The sequence below is a fragment of the Trachurus trachurus genome, assembly GCF_905171665.1.
Source record: "Trachurus trachurus genome assembly, chromosome: 10".
In the NCBI taxonomy this organism is placed as follows: Eukaryota; Metazoa; Chordata; class Actinopteri; order Carangiformes; family Carangidae; genus Trachurus; species Trachurus trachurus.
In genome coordinates this window covers 30,929,518-30,943,242 of record NC_139894.1, presented here as the reverse complement: position 1 = coordinate 30,943,242, position 13,725 = coordinate 30,929,518, and positions in this window count along the sequence as shown.

Here is a 13,725-nt window from a genome sequence, read left to right as displayed (position 1 = left end):
CGACCAGACCCTCTTCTCTAACGTGCAGTTCCTTTTTCAAATGAGGCAAAAACTTTTAATAAATATGATTCACAAATCCCATTTCATGAGCCTGAGTTGTTTCTCAGCTCTTCTGCCAGGTCTAAAGTGCAAAAAAAGTGCAACATGAATCCAGGTCACAGACTCTGGAGTGGTTCAACGATCCATAAGACCTATGTTTCCATCCATGTTTTTATTTTATACATTACATTAAGTTATATCAAATTTAAAATGCCATAAGGAAACAGTATAATTTGATTAAATGTAATAAATATCGACAAAAAGTTTGTACTGTCAGTCTGATCAGATTTTCTCTTTATTATGTCATGACCTGAATATAAGATGAGCCTTAATATAAGATACCTTTCTGCTCATGAAACTCAAACATAAATCTAAAAAAATAGATGTTGAACTGTTGAAAACAACTGAAAGAAAACACCCTCTCCCTCCCTCAAACGGCTTCTGTCAATCCTACCTTAGCAAACTAAAAAGAACGAAGGTACTCGCGACTCTGCAGGACTCAGCGTAATAATTTATTGTGACGTACGTTTCGAGCGTTGCTCTTCATCAGACAGTAGGATAGCTGTGAATAGCCATCTTAAATACTACTAGTCACATGACTTGATCAGGTGAGGATAACATCCAGCTGTCCACTTACATGTGACAGAATTAACACCTCGCCTCAATACCATGACCTCAATACATCCAAAATATTCTCAGTGCATACTCAGTGATCAGAACACTATAAAAAATCATTATACCTCAAGCCAAAAAAAAGGCTGTCATATAGCTAGTAGGTTATGTTATCTTTTACAAATAAAAGGGAGAACACAAACACACACTACCTACCACCGAGAATAACAAATTAATGAAGTGCAATTTTATGGAACAAATAAACTTTTTTTTAAAATCATTATTATAATACTATAGTAGAAATTTTGAAATAAAAACCTTAAGCAGTCAGCAGTGAAACTGGGTCTGGGTTGTCGCTTTGTCTTCCAAAACGAAAAAGAAAAAAACATACTTTGGTCCCCTGGAGGTAGTTCTTCACTAGAAACAAAGTGAATGTTATTGCCTGGCCTGTCCAAAGCCCTGACCTGAATCCCATTGAAAATCTGTTCAGTGGAGTGAAGACCACGGCCCATGCCAGAGGGCCATCAAACCTGGAGGAGCTGGAGAGATTTCCCATAGAAGAACACACACACAAGTTTATGACACGTGTCATAGTAGACTGTTGTCTAGCAGAAAGGATACACAACTGACTATTAGCATCAGGGGGACTAATAATTTTAAGTAGTTTTTGTTTTATGTGAAATGATTCTGTTAGCAAAGTAAATTAATGTTTGTATCCAAAATAAAATTATGATGTTTGAAAAGGCTGTGTTAAAAATACTCTGTTTAACAGCACTTGGTAAATACTTACAAAAAAAAGAAATTTTCAAAGGGGGGCTAATAATGTCATCCTCAACTGTAATGTACATAGCAGGAACTCTCTCTCTCACCACTGACATTTGTATACTTAAGTCATTCATACAAAAAAAGTACATTTTTTCACCCCAAATGCAGTATAGTAGGCTACTGTTTTAATTGCTGTAGTACCACGGTACTACGGTAAACAAGCCTAGCCTCGACAATGTTCTTCAGTGGACAAACAGTGCGTGAACTCTGACACTTTGTTTCTTTAACTAAATGAACCAGTCGTATTTATTAAAAGGCACTTTGGAGCATCTGGCTGGCAACTATAAAGCCGAGACGATTTTAATGCAACCACACAGAGGCAGCAGATCCCAGCCCTCAGGTTGACAACCACTGAACTACACACATTATACAAATTACACAATTCCCGAGGGGGAACTGTGGATCCAAAATATGAGTCAGATAAAGAATGGGAAGAGGAGTGATACATCTTATTTGAGTTGCTCTTTGGACCGTGCTAAAGCTCAGAGTGTGCCATGGTTCACATACTCCTGTCCAATGAGTGACTGTTCAGCACTTCAGACCCACTGAGGTGGGATGGATTATTCAAGGGAGAAGAATGGTGGTCACAAGAGTCTGAAGGTCAGTGCAGGTCTTGTGAACATGAAAAAAGTAAGTTTTGCATGCTTTTGTCCAGAAGCTGATTTCTGCTGTGTCACAGGTTTATAAGTGAGAAGATGAGTCATCTGTCTGTGAGCTGAACCTGACACACAGCGTGGTCATGAAGGAAGACAGTGAACCAAAACACACAGGCACCTCTACAACTGAACGGCAGCAGAAAGAAGCAAATATAAAGTTTTGGATTGACCAGGTTCACACACAAACAGTCAAACACCTGTAGAGGAGAGTAGAGAGGCTCTGGCAGGAATGAATGAATCCTATATCTTCAGCATGAAGAAGTTGAACAGGATGTATTCTGCTAAAAAGCCTAACTCACCTCCCCCTTGTCTTCTTTTTGCTGAACTATTTGTTTTACTTTATTCTCCTCCACACTCCCCGTGTCTCCTGTCCAAGCCCTGCTAATGTGTCTCGACATTTTTTCGCTCAATGAAATAATTTAACATAAGAGAGAGGGAGAAAGGGGAGAGGCTGGGTGAGAAAAAACACTCTAACACACACATAATCGCACACATACAAGAACATCATACTCAGCGAGGACATGACAGCAAAAGAGACTGACATTTGCACACACCATGGGGCTGCTAACATGGAGAGTGTGAGGTGATGTGATGAAGCTCCAAGCCTCTAGTTTAAACTCACACCTCTAATCCCTTCGTCTTCATGCTGTTTAGTTACACCTTCCAGTGACTGTGTGTGTGTGTGTGTGTGTGTGTGTGTGTGAGAGAGAGAGAGAGAGAGAGAGACAGAGAAAGAGAGAGCGAGATGAGAGAGATGGATTGGATGTGACACAAGCCCCTGAGATCCTGTTGTATTTCTATAAAACCACCCCCTCCTTAAACTTTTAATCTTGTTAACATGTTGAATAATGTGTTTTTATAACAATACCGTAGGGTAAAATTCATAGCTACAACTTTTTTTTATAAAAAAAAATAATTTTTCAAAAATAATACATCCACAGAATGTCTAGAGGGGTGCAGAATAAAAGTATTAATTTTACAGAATTTTTTTTAACAGTAGGCTATATAAATAATTGTTTTATACATTTTGACGGGTCCAAACATATTTACATCTGGCTACGTTGGCATGAAGTCATCTCTGCGCCAACAGCATTAGTATGTTGATATCACGTGAGGCGGAACTCAGGGACCATCGTGATAGCTCTGTGGAGAAAATGGCATTGTGCTAATGCTAATGCTAACTAACTTGCTAACTGCTAACTTTGTCGGGTTCGTCTGCAGGTGAGTTAGTGTGAAATGATTCAGGTGTGTTTCCAGTCCGCTGTCAACACCAGAGCTGCTGCTCGTTAAATACGGTTAGCGTTAGCTTAGCTTTAGCTACTAGCCGCTCCCTATAGGCCTATAGTTGAAAGTTGGAGCGAGAGCAGGCAAGTGTGAGTGCGACACTTACTGGCCAGGAGGAATTAAACTTGTAGCTAACACCTTTAAATAATCACTTAAATGTGTATTTTCACCACGAACTCCAGTGAAATCTTATAAAATCTCATCAACACAGAGCAGGTCTTCTGTCTGATTGTCAGCCTTGCCCTGCTACAGTACAGGCCGAGTTGGTGTCTGCTCCAAGAATCGGTTTGCCATGTTTGTCTGACCTGGATAGGGCCCGTGTGATAGGGCAACTTTGCTGGTGTTCCAAGCTGGTATTGGGGCATTATCTGGAGTGAGCTTGTGTTGCTCATTGCTGCTCATATTAACTCTTCCCATATCTGCTCATCTTTGTGCCATTATCTCAATTTATGCTGGAAGACTGATTCTGCTTTGTCATGTTAAACGACAATCGAATGAGAGGGACTCGAGAGAGGTTACATTCGTTGACAGAGGGTCAATCCATGTGTGTGTGTGTGTGTGTGTTGGAATATGTTTGGGGACCATGTCTGCTTGCTCAGCTCTGGTGATTTCCGGGTGTGTGTGTGTGTGTGTCAGGTCAGTAGAGCGGAGTGGGGCTGAAGATATGCAGCAATCACTGAGTGCATCTAACTACTGCACTCTCAAATTAATTACCCCCTACCCCTACCCACCTGGTATCTGTGAATAGAAAATCAATATGAATGAGCTTTTCTCAATGGAGAAAGTACCAGAGGACACACACACAAAAGTGTTTCACTATCTCTCACTGACATAATGCATTCCTCTGCACTTTACCCCAAATCATCACAATCCTCACCCCAACCATTCACACAAAACAATACATAGCGTACAATAAAGAACGTGCAGGAACCATAGCTGTAGTGACCTAAACTTAACCCTTTTTGCTATAAATTCATACAACTGTAGACTCTCTCTCTCTCAATTTAAATAGCTTTATTGGCATGACAAGTCAGTGCTTAAATTGCCAAAGCTAAAAAAAATAAACAGATGAATAATCAATAGTTCTCTCTCTCTCTCTTCCTCTTTTCCTCTCCCTTTCTGTTTTCCCTCCTTTGACAGGTGCAGCACCTGGAGCTAAGGAGGGAGTTGACTGGGGGAGGTCCTTAAAGCAACACTATGCAGTTTTTCGACCTTAAAGGTCACAACGTTTTCATCAAAACGATGAATTTTTCAAAAATAATACATCCACAGAATGTGTAGAGGGGTGTAAAATAAAAATATTAATTTTACAATTTTTTTTTTGCATATACATAATTGTTTTATACATTTTGATGGGTCCAAAATATATAAATGTTTACATATGGTCATGAAATGATCTCTGCATCAACAGCATTAGGACGTTGATGTCACGTGAGGCAGAGCTCAGGAGCCAGATCATGATAGTTCATCTGTTTCCGCTGTCAGCAACTGACTGGGGTTCCTATTGTAGCCGAGAGTTCTGGGTTTGCCTATACTGTATTCACCATGGGCCGCTTTCGGGGCACACTTTCCTGATCTACCACTTCTGCTCTATTCTCATATATCTTGATAGCTGTAATGTCAGATATTAATACATGAAAGGAGGCTCCCACATGATTGAGCCTAAACTGCTGAATAATAAGACATGTACTGTTATTTTCAGCATTCTATGAATATATTTTCAGTCTACAAGTCAGGGTCCTGAAATATGTGTTTCTCTTCTATAATAAACATTACACATCTCGGGGTTTGCAGGTATCACACACACACACCTGTTGCTGTGTTATCGCTCCCTCCTCTGCCTCCGGGCTGGGCTGCCTGGCTGTTTGGGCTCCCTGTCTACATGGACCCCTATGGGCTTAGATTTGAGTTGTCAACGGGCCAGAGTGGCTCAACCAAGCCAGGTTCAGCCCAAGATTGTAGAAATGACATGGTCAGGTCAGAACCGTCAGGCCGTGCCCCGCGCTTTTAGATGGTTTTATGTGTCAGCGGAGCTCTGGAGGGGAGGCAGGGCGCTGTGCAGCCCAGTACAGGATGATCGTGTGTGGGTGAGAGGAGCAGGGAGACTGGGCCTGAGCTCAGCAGAACTCCGACGTATCAGGACCACTTTCCAGAGTGCAGCCGCTCAGGTTGCAGCGGCGACACGATTTACCTAATTAACCGTTTTTTAGAACCATTAATTAATTATTATTATAATCAGCACTCCGGCACAGGTGGCGGGCGCTAATGCACATACTGGGCAGGAGGAATTAAACTTTGTAGCTAACACCTTTAAAATAATGTTTCTTAACTCATTGAAGTGGTAGAAAACTGTTAATAGGATGCATGGTGCCGCCACTGCAGCCTGAGCCGGGTCGCGCCGGCTGCAGCTGCACTATAACCTTCCTGGGCGGGTAGGAACACAGCGCCACCGCGGCCCTGGTACACCACAGTTCTGCTAAGCTCCAGAGACCGAGCTCAAGCCTGCTCCTCTCACCCACACACAAGTGCCCTGGTCTGGGCCGCGCAGCGACAAACTCTGGAGACAAGCTCCGGAGGATGACACACACACACACACACACACACACACATAGAGAACAGCTTAGCCTCCCAGGGAGCTGACTCACCAACCTTTGTTTAGTGTCTCCACCTGTTTAAGTGTGTTCTTATTGTAGTTTGGGTTGGGGGCCTCCCGTGGTCCAGTTTTTGTTGGGTTTTCTTTAGGGGATTTCTTTTCTTTCTCTTAGGTTTAAACTTTTTGGTGCGACGGCACACTGCATGCCTGGAGGAGTTCCCACTTTTTGTTACTTTCAGCCAGGACCTCATTCCCTCTTCTGTTTATGGATTTGTTTAGATTTCAGGTGTATTACCTTTCTTATGCTGTGACCTCCACCTGAGCCTTGACTGCACTCTTGCTGCATACATGCTGTGACACACAAACACAGCAGTACTTGGGGGCACAGAGGTGTTGTAGTGAGATAACGATGACGCAGGCAGCTAACGTAGCGACGCCGAGAGGCAGAGCTACAGACTGTGTCCAACAATGTGAGGGAGTTTCGGTGAGATGCCAGTGCATCTGTGTTTGCGTCAGAGTGCAGAGCTGAGCTGAACTCTACAGTGGCTCTGAGAGGTCAACTTAAGAAAACAGACACAAATGTGCTTCAACCAATTTGACACACACATGCTGCAGAAAATATAACACATGCAAATGAATGCACAAATTCAGTTCCACAACACAGCACAACTGATTCCAGTGGACACAAGTGTGGGTGTGAGGGGACACCATGAAGGCGTAATCCTAAACACAGTGGCCTGGGTTCAAATCCATGTGCCATATCAAGCTTTCTCTCTGCCTGACCTCCTGAATCAAGGCAAAATACAAACTAAAAACTATGTATTTAAAAGTGATAAACCTACTGGGATGCACTGGTAATTAACTTGAAAACTCTTTGCAGTCCTACCTGTGCTAAATTGTCACATTGCAATTATCTTCTCCACCAGAGGGCACAACTAAAAAGTAGAATACTAGTTTTCTTCCTCTACATGGTCAAGTCTCACCTTCTGTCTAAGAAGAGGACACATTGTGAGTTGAGATGAGCACCAATTAACCATTTTCCACAACCCAAAGTAAAAAAAACAACTTAAAAGTCCTAGCAGTGGTACATTTGGACTTGTTAGAGGATTGTTCTTTAAGCTAACTTTAAGCCAGAGCTAGCATTAGCAAACATGCAACATTCTCAGAAAACCAGAGGCAACTAGCCTTGCCAGAGCAAGTGCCTTTAAGTGTTAAAGGGATAGTTCACCCAAAATTGAAATTTCACTCATTATCTACTCACCGTCATGTCGACTAACGCCGGGTTCACACCGGACGCCGAAGCGCCGCGAAGCGGAGCGGCCGCGGAAGTCGCGCGCGAGCCGCGTCCCTCCAGTTCACACCAGACGCTGATTTCTCCGCGGCGGTCGCGAGCGCCTCTGCTCCTCAGCTGTTGTTCACTCACATTCAGAGCTGTGTTTTTTACATCATGGATAAGTAAATAACCTCATATAATTATAACACCATGTGCTGTGGGTCACACAACTCCCTGTACTTCACTTCCAAGATTAATTTCACGTCCTCCTTCACTTTACAACAACTCGTCTCTGCCTCTCTCTCTCTCTCTCTTTCCCTGTTTGTTTGTGTGTTTTGACCCCCCCCCCCCCCCCCCCCACTCCCCTCCTCCCCTCCTCCCTCCTGCAGCCAGCCCACCGTGTCTCCCTATCCTGTGTGTGTGTTTTCATCTCTCTTGCTCTCTGTTGAGAGTCTGACAAATATAAATACGGTCGCATTTGTCAATCGCTGTATTTTATTTTGAAAAGTGTTTTATTTTGAAAATTGACCGGATTCTCTCGTTGTTTCATGTGTGACTTCCTGCCAAGATTGACGCGATTGCTCGCGGCTCGCGCACAAAATAGAGCAGACGCCGAAACTGGCGCTCCACGGCGCGAGCCGACCGCAGACGTCCGCGACGCTCCGCGTCTAGTCTGAACTACAACACCAGTTAACGAGGGCGCCGAATGGAAGCGGACTCCGCTCCGCGGCTATTCGCGGCGCTTCGGCGTCCGGTGTGAACCCGGCGTAAGGGCTGGGAGAAGTTTACGTGGTTATACGTGGTTTCTCTGAGTTACAGGGGGTCTCGGCGTAGCAGTGCATGTCCATATAACGGTTGCAAATGGATACCAACTGTCTTCGTAACAAAAAGACACACCAAAAAACATCCAAATACTTCCATGCTGCTCGTATGTAATGTCCGTCTTGTATTGAAGCCCCGGAATGCAAAATTGTCCCGAAAAAAAAATTAAATAAGTCTACATTTCAAGCTTGTTTTGTAGCGGAAGCTTCTCTGACAATTTCACATTTTGCGGCTTCAATACAAGAGGGACATGACAGACGAGCACTATGGAGGTATTTGGATGTTTTTTGGTGTGCCTTTTTGGACGAAGAAAAGTGAGCTCCGTTTGCAACCGTCATATGGACATGCAGTGCTGCACGGAGCCCCGCTGTAACTCAGATAAGCCACGGAGGACTCTGAAACTTCTCCCAGCCCTTAGTCAACATGAGGGTGAGTAGATAATGAGTGAAATTTGAATTTTGGGTGAACTATCCCTTTAACCAGGCTAATCAGACAACAATCATTTGTGCTTGAACAATGAGAACTTCATAAACTTTATTGAGTTACTCATTCCTGCAGTGTTGAGTCTTCCAAGTCCATCTCTGCAGTATATCAAATCGTTTAATTTGTCTTCACTGGATATTGATAAAAGCCCCTGATGAGAACTTGGCTGACTAAAAGCACACTGACATTTGATTTAAAAAGAGAGAGAGAGAGAAATAAATAATTAGATGATAAATGCTCTGCCTGGATTTTGGATTTGGCTCACCTGAGAAGATTATTGTTTCTGGCTGACATTCGCAGCCCCATGCAAAGCCCATAATGGTTGGTAAATCCGTTTCCGCCTCCTATTGGGCGATCTTTCTCCTTATTTCCCTTTTTGTCAGCGTTTTTTTCTTTGTACACTTTGTGCACACATTCAGGTCAATTTGGAGTGAAATATCTGGGCTTTTGGCCAGAGCACACTGAAGACAAATGGATTCACCAGACAGAAGAAGAGGACCTACTTTCAGCTTTCAAGAATGAGATAATCATTTAGTGACATTTTCTTCATAACCTTTAATGCAACAGCTCCACTGTTGATGTAAAAAAAAAAAAAGAATAAGAAAAAAAGAAACGTCTCCTAATGAACAGGACAGTACTATTGAGCAGAGGGGGACGGGCAGAAAAGACGAAGCGCTTAGAGAGGACAGATACTGAGGGCGAGACATTTAAAGAGATTACATTATAATCGTTGACCTTCCAACTGCTTGCCAAAGGTTGGATGTGTCATGAATACTTCAGTGTGGAAAAGACAAACTTATCTGGTGGTGGATTAACTCTCTGTCTAGCTCTGCTCTCCCTGACTCACCCAGTCCTCACCCCCCGCGCTTTGACCTCTAAGCTGTGAAGAAATAGCCCCACAGTACATTTATTTACAGTAAAAAGTCGCCTAGCCTATTTTAAGCCCATTAATCATCTTTACACTAATTAGATCATAAGTGCACAACAAACAAACAAAAATAAGTTTAGACAAGCGGCAATCATGGATGAGATGTTCAAAGGGACAGTATGTAGCTTATTTGGCTTTTTATTAGCAAAAATCAAACATTCCTTTTAGAAATACGTATTTACCAAAGTCTAATCACAACCACATACAAATGAAAGCTGTCTCGTAGCTTAGAATGAGTTGTTACCAAATATATAGGTGGCCGGTGCACCCACCAGAGGCTGTCATGTTACACCGCCATCTTTGAATACGGTACGCCAAAATGCACAAACTAGGCTCAAACGCTCTATTGAGTGTCTGTGATTAGGCTTGTGCCTAATTCCATTCCGACAATTCTTGCCTCCTATGGTCGGAATGACGGTATTTTTTTTTTCTTTTTTTAAACATCCTGCTTTTCCGACAATTCCTTTAATAGCGTATGTTTTTCCCCAAAAGATTTTGCACTGGTTGGGTTTAGGTAATGAAGAAAGGAGTTGGGTAACTTTAGTAAAAAAATACCAGGTAGAGGCTAGACAGGCAGACTAGTCCCTGTCTGCGCTCTGCTGCGTAATTACGCACAACCATGTGGGTATTCCTCTATCAGCATGTCTTAGAGAAGGGAGTCACCCAGTGTTGCCAACTTGGCGGCTTTCTCGCTAAATCTGGCGACTTTCCAAACCCTCTTGACAATTTTTTTGGTCAAGAGTGACTAGCGACAAATCTAGCGACTTTTTCCAGTGTTATTACAAACGTTTCTGGTTTGGAGACTCGGACCTGAAAGCACGTTATCACAGCTGTTTTCAACGAGCAGCGGTGCTGCCGCGAGCACTCACCGGTAGTCGTCAGCCTACACAGTAGTTTATGTAATGACGTCATTTAGCGACTTCTAGCGACTTTTACGACAGCCAAAAGCGACTTTGCTTACTTAGGAGTTGGCAACACTGGAGTCACCTGTTCAGTAACACACATTTCCTTATAGAAAGCCTTGTCGGAATGGTGGGATGTTCGCATGTCAGAATAGTGGTATGTCTAAATGGTGGATGTCGGAATGACAGCATGTAACCCTGTTGATGCTGATTCTGCTGATGTAGCAACATGAAAACATACATACTAGCTCCTTTAAGGTGTAAAACGCTGTGCAGTGAGTGTTACTGAAGCTCTGAGATGTGTTTTACTGTAGGACTCTGTGGTAGCTGGAAGAGGAGACTAATGGCTCTGAAATGAAACTATGTCACACGATTATAATTATTTTCCGTAGAAAACCATAACAGTCTCTGTTCACGATCCTGTGTGGCTGATGAATAACACTGATCCTGAATAAATCCTGTTGACACAGATTGTGAGGAGTGAGGCTCTAACAGTTTACACTGCAGCCATCTCTAATATTGACTTAGCTCACCTGGCACACATCCAGTGTCTCATAATCTGACAAATTTTCACACATGCTTATTTAACAGATAAAATAACATCACTGCACATTTTTGATATTTGTGAGTAACAAATAATCTTAAGAAGGATACATATCAAACCTGAAATGGCCACTTTGAAGTAGACATACAAGTCAAATATGTATGGCATATGTATGGCATATGTATTTCATACACTGACATAGATGCAATACTGTATCTGTAAAGCATCTTTGGGTCACTGTAAAAGCGCTATACAAAATAAATGAATTATTATTATTATTACTAATAAGCTATGTGACATTTATGTTTGAAAAATATATGTACAGTATTAAATATGCCATACATGTGTATGTGACACATATATGTTCCATATATAAAAAGGGCCATTTTTGTAATATTTTAAAATATATATTACATATATGTAGAAATATGTTCACATATTGGTGAAACAGATATAGGACACAGATGTATGTTGCGGACTTTACTTTAACTTTTGTCGGCTTACTACGACGTGTAGGAGCTGTGATTGGCTGCTCCTCCTGCTCCCTCTACCTGACTGGTGGAGAATCGTCGGTCGCGGTGGATTACGGCAAATATGATTGCAGGCTGTAGGTGGAGCCAGAGGAGTTAGATTTTGTCCTAAATTACCCATTTAATGTCTGACCATCAGAATATAGTGACAGTACCAGCAAATATGGCTGAATAATTGTTACCAACTGAACCTTTAAAGCAGAAGTAAGCGATCCGGTCGTTTTGGCTAATGCTGCGTTCCAGGCAGGCTTTTGAAACCGTAAATTACAGCTTCAAGTCACGACTTACGACTTTGTAGCGTTCCAGGAAACCCGTAACTCGTGTTTTTCCGACCTGTTTTACCTGTGAAAGTGCACTATAACGGCCACTCATAACTTCCGACCCGTGAACTCGTACCAGATTGAACTGGTACAACTTCACAGGTCGGAAAAACACGAGTTACGGGTTGCCTTAAACGCACCATAACGTCTTGTCAGCCGATGGAGTTAGCAGCCCCCGCCCTCGTCCCTACGTCACCACATTCAGGCGCATCCCTTGGCTGCACACACAGCCCTTCATGCCGTTCTCTCTCCTCATTGGATAAAACTTTTAGGATACGAGAAAAGTTTTCTCCTCGGCTCAGAGCAGAGCAGAGGGACTGAGAGACCCGTGTTTCGGTCCAAACACTCTATGTAAGTGATTGCCGTCGGAAGATATAACTATTTAAGACTTATATTAACACAAAAATATCGCTTACTTCTGCTTTAAGTTAAAGCTAATGCTTGTCTGACTTCTGAGCCAAACTGTGTGGAAATAAGCTCAGTCATTTAACACTGTGAATGGACCATATTCATTTATAAAGACAAGGTAGCAGTGGGTGTACAGAAACAGTATAATGACTGTACTGTAAAGCTGTCATACGTGCTCTCCTCTGTTAGACTGCTGTCCCATTTTAGACTAAAGGAAGTATTAAAAGGGAGTGTGTGTTCAGACCTTGAGTGTCATTTGGCTGTTACGACACTTTGGCTGCGGTGCAAAGGATCACTGCCGTAGAGCATTTACCTCAATATCTCAGCAATGAAAGACTTCTAACACTGTATGCATACAAATAGAACTGATGTTGACAGTATTATTTCAATTATACGCAGTGCTGTGGCTGAGGCTGTGTATCTAATTTGTCTGTTATGTCCTAATTTGTTGTGTTGCCATAATTGTAAAATATATTTTAGGTCGTAAGCACCTTTTTAAATATATCCTGCTCTACATTCAGCTAAAAAAGAAAAAAAATCTAACTCTAAATACAGTACCGAGCTTTTAATGTCATCACATTAATACACGTCCCATTCAGTTCTGTTTGATTCCTATAGTACCAAAGTACAACATACGTATGGTACCGTAATTTCCAGACTATTGAGCACACCTGTATATAAGCCACACCAGCTAAATTTTAAAAGAAAATACATTTTGTACATATATCCTATAAGCCGCAGGTTTTCATGTTGTAACATGAGATATTTACACAGAAAGACAGTAGGGAACTATGTAAGTCCGCTCGCGTTTATCATTTCAGAATGGCACTCCAAAGGATTTTTAAAAAGCGACCAGAGAATCCATACGAGAAATTGAAGATGAAGGTCTTGAGCACAGTCACACAAACAAAAGTTGTGTCATGGGCCTTTGACAATGGAAAGGTCTCTACGAAGACAAACACCATAGCAGCCATTACGGATGGCCAACAAAACCGACACTGTTTGAGCAGTTCTCTTGGAAAGTTAAGGAAGGGGGGGAGGGGGACTACCTTATGAGAGGTTATACCCTAGATGGAGATTCCCCTCCATACATTATTAATGTGCCAAAAGAGGCACAATTCTGACTCTGTACATAAATCACCACCAATACATCAATAAATAAATGTTTTACAATGAAACGGTCAGTCAGTTTACATTACCGATGCAGGTCGTTTTCTCCCCCGGGATGACAGCGCTGGCTGCTGCGGGATGACAGCGTAGGTTAGCTGGCCGACCACCACAGCAGCCCGGCTGTGATCCGCTCGTGCTGCGGTAGCCTTGCAGCTCCACAGGTGGCACTCCACTGTGCCGCAAGCGGCGGAGCAAACTTCCAAACAGGCATCATTTGGATAAACTGACCACATATTGGGGATCTCAACAGTAACTTTATTGCATGAAAAAATATTAAAACTTAATAAAGTGATGTATTAACCAGTCCCTCCAGGAATTTGCAATGTTGCGATCGCA